Here is a 15,942-nt window from a genome sequence, read left to right on the forward strand (position 1 = left end):
CTTTCTTTCTCTCTCTTTGGGAGACGGTGCTTGTTTGCAAGAAATAAAGGGGGAATATTTTAGGGCTCCATACGTGGTGGTCCATTCGTCCTTGTTAACTTGCGTTTTTGGTAATACAAGATGAGTACCTTTTTATTTCTTTATTTTTTTCTTTCAATCACCATTTTAGTCCTGGTTTTTTTTTTTTTTTTTTTGCTTTTTCCTTCCAATCCCACTGTTTCACCAACAAAATAGACTAATGGTTATAGAAAACTCCATTTATTCGGAAAATTATGGATAATTTACTTTTGGTCCGGGATCTCAAAATTATTTCCAAAATTATTTTCTTTTTTTCTCTTTTGTTAAAGGGAAAATTCATTTACTTCCTTATGCATGAGCTAGTTTGTAGTTTATTAACTATATCAGATAGTGTGATCCAAATGTATCATTTGTCAATGTTAGAGAGATATTTTTAATATAAGTTATTTCAGAAGCATTTTTCCAAAACTGTAGATTTGTCAGACTCCTATGCCGCTAGCTATGCCCTGCTTGGTCCCCCGGCACAGTGGAGGTTCCGTAGCGCGTCATGAGCACCGGGTTAAGGGGTCGTTGAGCAACTCAAGCGAATCGCCCTACCTTACTACAACATAAACATAGGGACAGAAGGGAGAAGATTGTGAAGGTGGTCTCGTTATCCATACCGGATACTATCAGATCACTGTCATTACTTTTTTTAAGAATGGTATATTGAAATCCATTCCAGCAATTCTCAGATAAGGATGCGTGTAATATTCTTTCTTGATTAATTCCCGTAAGATGCTCCATAATACATAAAATAGATCTTTATTCATCTTAGTCATATTTTCACAAGTGCAAACTATAGTTATAATTTTAAAGTTTCCAAATAGACATATAAGATTTGAAATCATCCCAATTATTAATAAAGTTGCATCCTCCTAATAATAGAATGTGTCCTTTGTGCATATTCACAGTGCTGAATCCACAAAACATGTCAACTATTTATCTTGTGAAAATTTCTGAAAAGTTCCTGCGTCCTAAATAATGAACACAATGAACCCACCTCATTAAAGATACATAATAATTAACATTGATTATTTTACAGGTTGCTCATTCAATTGAGTCACTTAACAAATTGGATGCCAAAAGAATTCAATCATTCTATGACTTTTAGAATCACTTTATACATTGAATTATCCGTGTTTATCCATTTTTGACGGTGGTGCGAAGCTGCAACACAAGTGGCCATTATAATATGGCACACTTAACGCCTCAATTTCTTATGAAATCCACTTTGTGCCCTCAGAGATTTTCTTCGATCCCTCAACACTTGAACCTCAAGACCTTCCTCTTTATAAGGTTCTTAAGTCAAGTGTTATTGACTTGATAGTGAGGTTTTATCTTTTTATTAGTAAATGCAATCTCTTATCATTAATTGATACGGCAATATTTTAAACACCCACTAATATAAAAATGACAATTCACATGTCACATCATTTAATACACAACAATCGAGATTTGAGTTGGCGTCCCTAGTATTATTCTTTTCAATACTCCATACACCTGTCATTGGGATTTTTAAAATTTCTAATCATTTTCAATAATTTTCTATGCAAATGCCATCAAGTTCGTTATTTTCTCAAAAGCCAAACTCAAAGTTTGATAAACCATCCATTTCTTTTCACGTTACACTTAAATAATATCTTGAGATAAAACAAGTGCCACTCTTCTGAAAATTATTGTTTGCATTTTCATAACTTTTTTTTTTAAAAAATGGAATTCATGAGTTGGGTGTTTTACTCCTCACACTTAATTTCTTCCTATTAATGGATAAGTGGATTATTATTTATAAACACAAAGAAAATAGGTTAATAGAAAATTGAAGAGATCACATTACACAACACCAATATCCTCATATATATGGACCTTACTTTTTTTTTTTTTTTGCTCATCATACATGGACTTTACTTCAAACATCACAAATACACATCAAATCATTATCTATATATATAGTTATATAGTAATAAAATAGTTAGCATAACCAACATATAATATTACCATTACATACTTGGCAATTTGAACTACTTTATAAGTAGAAAATGAAGATCCATCTTAGTAGGATCATTATTTTCATTAGTTACTTATTACTTATAATCTTAAAGTGAAGTGAACCCCAAAGTAGTCCAATCAATAGCCGACACTTCCTTTAGATTCAATAATTAATCCATTTTAGATTAGGAGTTTGAAAGGTGTGCCCTTATAACTCCATATGATCCATAGGTCTTTTTGTTGGTCTTATATGTTAAAGAGTGCACTACTGTATATCAGCCCACTTTACCAGTGTATCCGCTTACTTCGATTATGTACTCACTTGGGAAGTTTAGGAAAATTTAAATTTTAAAAGATATCAAAATATAAATAAATTAATTAAACAAGTATTGTATACATATATGTGAAGTATTTATAACCAAACAATTTTAAGTTATAATATATATTTTATAATAGTATTATAATATTGGATAATTTATTTTTAATGAGTTAGGGAGTGTTTTGTAATTGAGGTTTTGGTTTGGAAAATATAATAGGTCCTTGCTATGCTTAAAATTTCAATATCTTTTCAATAAACATTCCAATATGTATATGTGTATAAATACACATATTAATGGACCCCTCTTTTGTAAATATATATAAGCTCATATTAAAGAATGCTTTTACAAATCATAGGGTAATACTATAAACAAATTCTATAACTAATTAAAAGAATGAAGAAATGAATAAGAAACTAATTTTTATTGGTGTGAAGTCTGTTATAAAGCTTGCATGTTTTTTCGCTATAAATGGTGTACCATTCAAGTCATAAGTTACTTGACTGCCCCTAATGGCAGTTTTGATATTATATTCAAAGTTGATTTCTCTTATTCCGGTGTATGCACCATCATCAAAAGCCACACTATTAGAGCTGCACACTTTGGCTCTCCATGTTTCTACTACTATTGTTTGGCTTTCCCCATTTTGTTGATTGTTTTTAGCTTCCTACAGGATATTTTCCAAATGACAATAATAAATCTTCAATATATGTGACTTGCAATCTTAGACCTCAACTTTAAAATTCCTATGATACATGTATGTGTATTTATATGTAATAAATAAATCATACACACATTAAACTAATTAAACTAATAGAGAAAAAGGTTCTTGATTAGAAGATAATGGGTAAATGAAAAATGTTAAAATTTTTCTAATCATACATCTTGTTTCTTTTTTTTTTTTCTTTCTTTTTCTTTCTTTTTATCCTACGTGAAAACTGAAATGTCTTTTGAATGACCGAATATTTTATGGATAACGAATGACAAATGAAAAAATATAAAAATAAAAAGAGAAACTTGAAATATGGGTAAGTCGTTTTTTTCCCTTTAAGGTGTGGTTTATTTGGACTACTATTAGAGTTTACATCATACATATATGAGTGACACCTTAATTGGTATTATTTTAAATATCTACCGATAGATACTTTACTTAACGACAATAGTAAATTTTTTTTCTGAGTTTTCGAATATATTGTTCTTTGTTATGTTAGAAATATCATTGTAAAAGTCTAAAGTATATCGAATTTTGCTTTGAGAGATGTGATATATTCACTACTACGTAACTTTTTTTTTTTTTTTTTTTGGATAACTTTAAGCAATTAGTAAAGAATCTGTCATCTCTATTAGATCGATACCAAGCTTACAAAATGATTTTATGTTTATATTTTAACACATCAAAATACAACAATGAAAGAATCATCAAGATTAAAAATAAATAAAAAAAGTCTCACTCCAAAAACAATATATGTGTGTGTATGTATATATATGTATGGGGCCTCACCATCCCACTGAGATTAAGGAGGTCTTCCTTAACGGCGGTCTCAATCATCCTGATCGGGTTTTGGTTTGGCGAGGACCACTTATGGGTATTGGCGGAGGAGATGGAGAAGAGAACGAAAAGGAAAGAGAGGAAGAGAAAGAGAGGTAGAGAAAGCCATGATCTGCGTGAAAGTATTGAAAATAAATTTTATGTACGCAGCTATTTGGATGTGGAGAAACTTGTGTCTTTCCGTGGCTATATATAGAGATGCGGTTGCTACACTTATTTGGAATTTCATGCTTGTTTAGGGACAACGAAGGAAATTCAAACGGTTCACAGGATAATAACATCACAAATATACTAGTACTAGTAACATAGACGTGGCATCATAACATACAAGTACTAGTAATAATGTATAGGGTTTCCAGAGCCCGTTCTACTCCTAGGCAAGTTTGGCAATTATCTAAGGCCCCAAATTAGAGGAGATTTAGACATAGGACCGTATTACATCTCTCAAATTGAAATATGGCTTAGGTTTGAGAATATCTCATACATGGCCTAATTGTTTTATGATATTTAAATGAAGTATTACATAATTACATTATTGACTTTATAATGATATATTACCTTTTTTTTTTACATAATCTAAATATTGTTCTACTTTTTTCCACGATTTGTTGGATATCTGATCATAAAAAAGTTGGCAGTTAGTTATCATTATTTTACATTTAAAAAGCGATATATAACTTCTTCTCATCACAAAAGACTGCGGTTTAAATTTATAATTCACCTGCGGTTCATTCGGTGAAGACAACACCATTGACAAACTCTCACCAGAGTAATGGCTCGAACACGACTACCAGAAAAGAAAACGAGAAAAAAACAACGCCAATTCCCTTTGCCCAATCAATCCCATGGTTGGCTCTATTGTTAGGGATACTTCTGATGTGATTGTGAGCATTCAAGCCCCCATAGGTAATCTGCAATCAGTGGGCATTAACTCACCGCCACGCACCTGTTGGAATTGATGTTGCAGCAACATATGATCGTTATTTAATTTTCTTTAAAAAAATAAATTTGTTGTAAAATTTACTTTTGATTTTGTTCTTTGAACAAGTTGTATGAGACGCATTATATTATAATTGATATTACATTCTATTAATGATGATCTATTATAATGATATGTTAGAATCTCTGTGAACCATTTGTTGTTTTTTTTCCGTATTTATTTATTTGTATTTTAATGATTGCATTTTCTTTTTTTTTTTTTATTATGTTCTCCGTATGTTGTTTGTTGTTTTCTTAATATATTTGTGCACCATTTTTTAAAAAATCATCTTTTATCTTGAGGTAATTTTTGTTTGTAATTTCAGTGACATAATTACTTAGTAATTGTTAGGATTTTAGTTGGCAATTTGTTGTCATTGGTTGTAAAAATTCAAAAACAGGTATTTTTGGCAACTGACGTTTATGGAGAAGACCATAGGTGATTTTGGTTGCTTGATTACTTCGAATATGGAATGTTTTTGTTGATGAAAATTAGATTTTAGCAAGGTAATATCAGAGAATAATTGTGAGAGTTATTTGAGGAAAGAATATTAGATTGATTGTGTGATGGGTTGTTTCTAGTAACATGAAAGTCAGGGGGCTGATTGTAGTTTTTGGATGAATTATTTTAGAAAAAATGTGTACTAATTAATGGGTGTGTGAATTGTATTTTGGGTATGTGAGAATTGTTTATTGGAAACTTACCTTGCATGAGAGCTAGAGATTTTTGTTGGTGTAATAAGCTGATTGCGTGAAGCTAATCTTGTGGAGAAATCTAAAACTAGCTCATTCAATCGGCCATTCAATTTGGCTTTAAAACAGATTTTGAGAGAAATCTTAAATTCAAGTACATTTGTAAAGTCCTTTTAAAATCAATTATTTAAATCGTCATGTTTAAAATTCGTTTATTTGTTGCATGCATTATCGCAACATTCTAAAACTTAAATACTCAAAACTAGGGTTGTTAGCTACAACCTCGGTTTCCCTAACATACATATGTACATACACTTTTTAAACATACATGCTTGAAACCTTTGAATCATATAAACATATACATGGTTTTACTTAAACTTACTGCGGAAGATTGAATGTTAGCAGTATCCATTTCCATCTCCACCATTTGACCGCCGCTCGCCATTGCCCTTCAAGAATTACTGATGGGTTTCTTTCCTACAGCATGAACATATCTGCTTGAGCTTTCGCTCAGGAAGTAGGAACTATATCTCACAAAATAACTGTGAGTACACATGAGTAAATATGCATGAGCTGATTACGCTTAATTATGATGTCTTATCACAGTCTTATTATCTTATCTTATCTTTCTTTATCTTTTCTTTCTTTCTTGTGGGCCTGAGTGCTCACGTACCACTTGCGCGCAATCATCGGGACGTGAGGGTTTGCAAGGTCCCCCACAACACCGTGATTATAACTTGAATGCCTCCCTTGAGTCGGAGGTCATTATTATTATTTTTTCTTTTCTCCCTTGAGTCGGAGCTTGAGTTACGTCCCTTGAGTCAGAGGCTGGGCCGGCACTCAACTTAGATTATTCTTATAAGTTCTTCTTGACTTATTAAGGTGTATGCAATATGACATGGCATAGCACACAATAACATGGAATGTACTCAAACACATATAATTCATGTGCATTGCTTATGTGTATGCAGCATGACATTGCATTGCATACAATACTTAAAGCATAAACATGCATATATAACATGTGTAACTTTTTCTTTAAAATCTATTCATGCTATAGGCGATATTCCTACTTACCTAATTTACAAAGCTGGAACCCACTTTTTGCCAAACAGTCGATTCTCTTACTTGCTTACTTCTGAAAATGAACACCCATTGAGAGTGTGAGATTATCTGTTATTTACTATTCTATTTTAGCAGCTTGTGAAGGAAATCTAGCCCTTTACTTAAGGCATGTATTCCTTTCCTTTATTGAAGGATAATTTACTATAAGGATCAATTTATTAAATCCTCAAAATCTTATTTTCCTTAATTGCCCTTAACATTCTTATGTCTTGATTGAAAATCATTTACCCAAACTAGTAACTTATTCTCCATAATTTTCCTCATTGGACTTATTATGATATTAAGGCCCAATTCGGCCTAGAAACTTATCCACGGCATTCTAACTCTTAGGCCGCTGAAATTTAAACTCAACTGGAGTCTTTTAAATCAATGGGGGCGTTGGACCCACATTAAATCCTCAAAATTCTAAGGACCTAACGTATTGGGCTCGTAAGTGCCCGTTGGGATAACTCACTCGATAAACCACTATGTTCTTTAAAGAAAGAATTTTTTCTTGAAAACTTTCTTTATGAATACTTTCGTTAAAATGAGGTTTAATGTCATTGTATTATACTGAAATCATGTCTCGGGTTCTTTGATAACTTTTTGTTAAAACAAACACTGTGTTAGTTTTGTTTTGTTAACACTGTACAGTTTCTGAAATCTGTGTTTTACTGCATGTTAGATTCGAATTTCAAAAATTTGTTCTTCGTGACAATTTCTCGTCTCGTCGAGATCTAAAATTGTCATTTTTAGATAAAGTTGAAATTCAGCCTCTAAAGGCCTCATTTGGCTGAAACAGTGGCTGCTGCTGCCGAACATAACGCCTCCCACTAGGGAGCCAGAGCTACTGGAAAAGTCCCTTTCAGTCTCGCCTTCGACCAGGCGATTGACGTTGTCCTCTTCATCACGTGGGTCAGGGACATAGCCGTCGACCTCCATCAAAAGTGAATTGCTGGCGGTAGAGTAAGAGGAAGACTCGGCGGCTGGCGTTGGATCCAACATCACAAAAGGCAAGAAAGATGATCCCCCTCGGCGTTTAATCCCTCTAGAAGCCATTACTGTAAAGAAAAAATCTAAGGTCAGTTCCTATAAGTCGAGAGGGGAAGGAAAGACAGTTCGGCGCTTAAAGATCAAAACGTTTCGGTGGTTAAAGTTGAAAAGTTAAAGCGACGACGGTTCGAGCCTGGGCATGAACTAACCGGAGACTACTCAAACAAAGCGATGACCATTCAAACTAACCCAGAATGCCAAACAAGAAACCCAGACTCACTCAAAACTCGTATAGGCAGTTCAGGACGTGGCGGATAATATCAAAATCAGGTTCCAACCTCTCTTATCATGTCATTCCCAACTATTCCCACCACTTAGGAAACAATCTACCATGTTCCAGGTGCGATAAACAAAATAAGTGGAAACAAAGTTTGAGAGATGCTTACCAGGGAATCGAGAGCAGGAGAGGTACACGAGCTCTTGAGAGAAATGTCACTAGAGATCCGCGAAATGGCAAGAAGGAAGTGGTCCTAGAGAGATTTTGGCAGAGTTTCGGCTGCTTCAAGAAGGTTTCAAATGATTCAGACACGAAGAGACCCTTAATATTAACCAAAGGACCTCGACCCCTAGCCGTCCGATCAGGTACATACGCATCTAATGATGGGAGCATAGGAGTTTGATCCGACGGCTAGGGGAAGGGTGGGAAGCTAAGGAGTCACGATCCAATGGCCCAGGTTCATCCATTCAAATGAAAGGCCACGTCAGCATGGCGACTGAACGGACGTGACATTTACGCTTCTCGAGGGGTTCTGAAGTACCAGGGCCATTATTGTGAAAAAGGTTTGGAGTTAGGCTCCCACGGCCGAAGCAAACAAAAAGAGAACTAGAGCAAACCCTAGACCTAGCTCGAGGCAGTTTGAAGAAAAGCCTCGACCTGGGGGGCAGCCATTGTGTGGGAAAATTCACATCGACACGTCAGACAATGATCAGACCACACGTTACCCCATGCCTGCCACGTCAGTTAGCCCTCGACGCCTAAGCCTCATTGGTTTCTCCCGTGTGGCATGAGAGCCGAATGTATAAGGGGACTAAGGGCAGAGCGTGAGCAACTGGATCCACATCCCTAGGAAGACCCTTGAGGAGATCAGCTGAATATCCCAAGATTACGTCTGGGTTAGAGTAGGTGAGTTGTACAGAAAATGATTACAAAACTCCTAAAATCGTCTGGAACGGATCACTAGCTATTACAAGGGATCTGCAAAGCCGTAATAGGGGAAAAATTGGATGAGTGAATAGTACATAAGGTAATGAAAGGCTACAGTCTGAACAAATGAGGTCATAGGCCACTCGAGTGGATGGGCCTCATGAAAGACACGGTCAAATGGTCCAAACTGCCTACCATTGGGCAAAGGTTCATGTAATATCTACTATAAAAGGGGGAGAGCCCCCGTAAGAGGCTCGGGGAATTTTTTGGCATGTGTAATTTGTAAGAACCAAAACAAGAGAAATACAATGCAGTGGATGTAGCTCTTTTTGAGAAGGGTGAACCACTATAAAAGCTCTTCGTCTTTATTTTCAAAAGGGATACAATGATTTCTTTTCATAATACACCAATACAAACTAGCAAATCCAGTAAAACTACAAGTTTCGAACCGGTAACCCACTTTACATTAATTAAAAACCAAAAACTGAATGACCTAAAAATTTGAATTAGAACTGCATTTGGGGAGGATCATGGGTGGAAGTCGATAATCTTTATACGCATATACATACAGGCTAGCTCTTTCTAGGAGAAATCAACCGAACCTAACTTAAATATTATCATTTATTTTAAATGGCTAGCTCTTATTTAATTTTTTTTTGTTTTATATTAGATGGAATTGAACCTGCAACTTCTCTAAATCTCTCTCCACCTGAACTTTTAATACCATTAAACCAAGAGGTCTTTTGCAGCTTTAATTTAGTTTTAGTTAAGTCTACTCCTCTAATCCTTTAATGCTCTATTACATTTGTTTCGCATGGATATCAATGGCTTTTCTTTTATTTTAAACCAACTAATTCCTTTTCTTTTCTTTTTTCATTAAGTACAATAAACTTGAAAAAAAAAAAAAAAAAAAAAAAACTACTACTGATAACGAACATTATATAATTTACAGGTAGACACTGCGAAATGATCTATAATCTATTGCGAGCTCTACCTCTTCCTGTTTTTCCACTCATCAACATTATTTTGAGAGTTTTTCGAGTTCTCAAGTTTATATTTACTTCTTAATTCTTTCTTGCAAATTTATCAATCATTATTGTTTGAGTTTCATAATACCTATTTTATATATATCCTTGTTATTTTTTGTGTTGTATTGAGAAATTATTTGGTTTTCAAACCTAATAAATAATAAATAGTTTGATTCATTCATAAAAAAGAGCTCTTGAAAAATTTATCGCATGAATAACTCAAGAATAAACTAATCTAAATGAATCAGTAAATAGTGAAATTGCAGTAGAAAAGCCCAAAGAAAATTATGTTACTAAAAAGTTGATCATGTGATGGTTGATGCGTAAGAACAACAAAATATTAGAGATTAAATAGATTAGTCATATTGTCTGTTGATTTTAAATTATTAGATGAACTCAAACTTAGATATTCAATTAATGCATTTGCATTTCAAAAGGCAATGAAAAATAAATTTCAACACGTTAAGCTAGAGAATGAGACAAATACCCCTTAAAAGTGCATAGGTAAAGATTTCTACCGTTAACTCTTGATTAACAATCTTTTTATCAAATAACTATACTAGTAAAATGATATTAATGAAGAATAAGGGTAAAAATCTAAATCTATACACTTTTAAAAGTAAATTGTGCAATTTTCTCATATATAAATTTTTTTTTTAAAAAATCCCTGTTTAAGATGTTTGCTTTAGGCCCTAAGTATACTTGAGCCGACACTGGTTAATCTATTAACTGTTGAACACAGAAGAGTGATATTTCTGTTATACATGAACATCACTACATCATTTGATCAGACAAGACAACAAAGTAAACACACACTTAAATTAGTAACACTTGTATAACTAGCTAAAGGTATGCGTTAAAAACTTAAAGTGCGCGACCACAAAGAGAAATACAGAACTCTTCGTACTCCAAATCAGATTGTTAAAAAATTAATCCAATGACAAAAACATTGTTTAAGTGGATTAAAGTTTCTAGGAAACTGAACATGAATTAAAGTTTGGTTGAAACCATTTCTTTTCCAGATATTTCAAAGGCCCTGAACTTCTTGTTGATTTACAAGATTACGATTACTCATTAGATATCTGGAGCTGTAGTTGTATGTTTGCTGGAATGGTGAGCAATTCTTTAAGCATCATTTTGCATTTTCAATTGTCATTTTGAGTGTGCATTCTAGCAATCTGAAGGTCTCAACCTCTGTTTGTTCTACTTCTTTCTATTTGTGTTCAGCCTAAATTTTATCCTAGTAATATGGTCTTTATCCATTTCATGACGGATCCTTTCTGAATGGTATGCATCAATTTTCTTCTGTAAAATTATTAGTAATATATATTACGTTGTTTTCATGACCTTGTTGATGAAAATTCAAAACTTATGGGACGTTTAGTTCATGGGTTCAGAACTATGATTCATGATTCTGATTTTAAAATTCAAATTTTTTGTGAGAGAAAAATACTGTAGAGGACCAAGAACCATATTTCAGAACCAGAGACAAACCCTTGAAACAAACATCCCATTAAAATTCCGGATATCTAAATAATTACATATTTGAATAATATAAAAATTTATTATGTTGTTCTTGAAATAAAATTGACTACCTAATTATACCAAGTTCCATCTTTCTTTGCAGGTTATAGAGAAACAAAGACTAATGGAATTTGAGGAAGCACTATTCCGAGTAAGCTCAACTATTTTATTAAATTGGAGAATATAAGGTTCCGAGTAAGTTTAAATATTATTATTATTTCAATTTTATCTTGTATTTTTTATATCAATTTGATATCTAGATATCTTGGATATATGTTTGATGCATTCGTCACATTTTTTTCATTTTTCGCAAATAACTTTTGACGATGGTTTTTCAAAAGTCATCATCAAAAGTCACGTTAACATAAGATGACGTTCTTAGACAGTTTTAACGACATTTTTAAACCGTCATCAAGGTCATGTTGACATAAAATGACGTTTTGAAAATAGTTTTAGCGGCATTTTTAAACAGTCATTAAATATAATGCACATTTAACAACTGTCAAATAGATGACCTTCGTCTAATCTGTTGACGACAGTTTTAAATAACATGTTTGTACTAGTGTTCAGTCGAATAAATAGCATGTTGTTTCCATTATAAATTTTTCTTATAACGTAAAATGTAAATTCTTGTGTCTTTTGTTATGATAGAATACGACATGAGTTTGGCGCCAAGAAAGAAAAAAAAACAAGAGACTACCACGTGTAATTGAAAAGCTTGCTGTCTTTTATCCAATTAGGCGACACTACATGAAAAAGGGGTTTTTGCGACGACTTTTTATCATCGCAAAAACCCGAGTGTCGTTGCAAATATGTCGTCGCAAATAATTCGTCGCAAAAAAAGTTTTTGCGACGACATAACGACATTTTTTTTTACGATGACAAGCATCGCTAATACGCCATTGTAAAATTCTCGTGATATGATCTTTTTTGCGACTACATTTTTCAAAATGTCGTCGCAAATAATCTTACTTTTTTGCGACGACAAGTCTAAAAAAGTTGTCGTAAAAAACCGAAATAATTTTTTTTTATAATTTTTAAAAATGGCAATTAATTAATTTTTAATAATTTTAATTAAACATTATTATGTTACATACTGAATATAATTTATTAAGATACATTAAAAGTGAAATATAAATTAATATTAAAAACAGTAAATCTAAATAAATTTATAAATATATTATGAATACTACATGAAGTGCATATATAATGTTCAAAAAAATATAAAAGTCTAAATAATGTGAAAAATAAAATAGTACATATAACGAAACTAATCGTCTAAGTTTGTAGCATCAACAACCGAATCATCATTAGGACTATCATCATCTAAAGAAGGCAGATCAAGAGAGTTTAGGTCAACTGGTTCTGGACGATCCATCATAGGTAATTGGATGTTAGGCTGAAATTTAGACACCAACTCTAACATCTTCATCTAATTGTCATAAATCTCCATTTGTTCCCGGTATGATTTCTTTAAATAACGATCCACACATGGGTCAGGTTGAGCCGATGATGTTGCGTCCGAGAATGAACCACCAGATGAAGGAGAAGCCCCGGAGTAATGCTTTTGGGAGAGCGTCGGACCCACTCCTATCTTATGTCCTCTACGCATGCCAAGAACTTGCTCCAAAACCCCAATCTACCTCTTATGGTCACTGTTTAACAGAGAATGAAAGTAAAGGACACGATTGTATGCGACACAATCAATGAGCAATTAAGTAACAAAAGTGAAAGTAATACGTACTCAATGAACTGCTAAATTTATGGACAGTTATGTAGGACGTACCACTCAGCTTTTTCGCAAATGAGTATCCAATGTGACGGGGGTCATCTTGCCAATTGGCCGACAGCGAGTATCAAATACAGAAATCTTTTTAACAATACGATCTTCATCATCTACCCAATTTCTGGCCAGTGGATTAAACCGTGTTTCAACTCCAGTTAAATACAATGAACAAAAAGTCAGAGCTTCGTTCACAATGTATACCTCAGCAATCGAACCCTCAGGACGTGCACGATTCTTGACATATTCTTTAACAATCTAAGAAAACGTTCAAACGGATACATCCATCTTAAGTGAACTGGTCCTCCTCGAATGGCTTCTTCAGGCAAGTGTATAACTAAATGTACCATTATGTCAAAAAAGGCAGGAGGAAAAATTGCTTCTAACTTGCATAAAATAAGCACAATATCTTGTTGAGCTTTCTCTAAATCACTTTTTCGCAATGTCCTTGAGCATATTAACTCAAAAAAATTACTTAATTCTGTTATTGCATCAACGATCTCTTTCTTCATGAATGGTCATATCCCTATTGGCAATAATCACTGCATTATGATGTGACAGTCGTGTGATTTTAGCCCAGTAATTTTTTTCTTCCCTTCGATCACATTTTTCTTTAAATTTGAAGCAAATCCATCAGGAAACCTTACTGATTTTAAAAAATCACAAAACTTTTTACCGTCGTCGGGAGATAGTGTATAAGACGCATGTGGTTTCATCCAACGATCACCGTCTTTGTACAAATGCAACTCCTTGCGCACCCCCATATTTTGTAAATCGATTCTCGCCTTATCTGTATCTTTACTTTTTCCGTCAATGTCTAGAATTGTTCCCAATAAGTTGTCGCATACATTCTTCTCAATATGCATGACATCTAAGTTGTGACGTAACGACAATGACTTCCAATAAGGCAACTCCCAAAAGATACTCTTCTTTGTCCAATTAAGCTCGATTGCATGTCTTTTCCGCTTCTTATCACCATACTTTTCATGTTTACCAGGCAATCTGATGGACACATTTTGTAACTGAGCTAAGATTTGGTGAACAGATTTCCGAGCCGGTGGAGGTCGTTTCTCAACCAGACCATCAAACTTTTTATTTTTTTCTCATCCCATGTTTAATAGGAAGCCATTGCCGATGGCCAACAAAATAAGTCTTACTTGTTATCCTCTTTGAAGGAGTTGCATCGTTGCAAGTTGGGCATGCTAAATAGCCCTGACCACTCCATCCAGATAAACTACTACAGCAGGAAAATCATTAACTATCATGAGCAACATAGCCCGCATCTGAAATGATGTATTCAAAACTACGTCACGTACAATGACTCCTTCATTCCACAAATCTTTTAGCTCATCCACAAGGGCCTTAAAAGACATCCATATCCTTTCCGGGTGCATTTGTGCCAGGAATCAACAATGTCAACATCTTATAAGGATCCTTAGTGCATAACTACGGAGGTAAATTGTAGGCTTTTAAAACCACCAGCCACATATTGTATGAGAGGCTCATGTTCCCGAAAGGATTGAAACCATCAGCGGCCAACCCCAAGCAATCATTTCTCGGTTCACGTGAAAACTCATGATACTTTTCATCTACCTCTTTCCATTCATTACCATCGACTTGATGACGCATTAAATCCTCATCATTTGAACGTCCATGCTAGTGCCACATCATATCTTTAGCTGTGTGATGAGAACCGTACAGATGCTTCAACCGATCTGTTAACGGGAAATAATGTAGTACTTTCCACGGCACTTGTTTAGTACCCTTTGTCTTTTTTTTCTTCCAATGGGATGTTTTACATACGGGACACATTTGTAGATCAGTGTTCTCCTTTCAAAACAAAGCACAATCATACTTGCAGACATGAATTGTTTCGTAACCCAGTCCAAGTTTACTCATGAGCTTCTTCGACTCATAATGAGAAGAAGGTAACTTCACATCCGGGAATGCATCTTTCAATAGATTTAACAGAGCATCCATACACTCATTAGGCCACTTATATAACACTTTTAAATGCATCAACTTCACTAAGAGATTTAAAGACGAATACTTAGTGCAGTCTGGATACAATCCCACCTAGAGCTCAGAAAGTAGATCCTTAAATTCAACGTATTGTGCATCTTCTAGATCCACATGCGTCTCATCCAACATTTCATTGTCATCATTAATCCCAGCAACTTCTTCTAAGACTGCAAACATCTTGTCTACTGGTTTATTAACTATTGGTTCGACACCTGAAACCGCTTCTACTTCACCATGGTGAATCCATGTACTATACAATGGATCAAAACCAAATCGATGTATATGCGCTCTCACAGTTTCTACTAGATGCATTTCATGGTTTATACATTTCACACAAGGGCAACTGATATGGCTAATTGAAGTTGCATAATTTTTGGCGACGTCAACAAAAGCAAATAACCCATTCCAATATTCATCCGACAATCGGTTCCTTAAATAAGTCCAACTTTTGTCAATCGGCATTTGAACTATAAACAAGAACATACATAATAATTTATTAATGTGTTTAATTAATTTTAATTCTAGTCTTTATTGAGACAATTAAATTTTATTAATTAAAGTTTCTTAATGAACTTATTAAAATTCTTAAATCCTAACTAAATTTTGGCAGCATAACGACTTATTTTTCATATGATCCAAAAATCAAAACCTGTAGAAAAATAACTTTAAAAGATTTCGGCAAACCATAGTTGCAAGATGTG

This window comes from Morus notabilis, unplaced genomic scaffold, assembly GCF_000414095.1.
Source record: "Morus notabilis unplaced genomic scaffold, ASM41409v2 Scaffold416, whole genome shotgun sequence".
Classification (NCBI taxonomy): domain Eukaryota; kingdom Viridiplantae; phylum Streptophyta; class Magnoliopsida; order Rosales; family Moraceae; genus Morus; species Morus notabilis.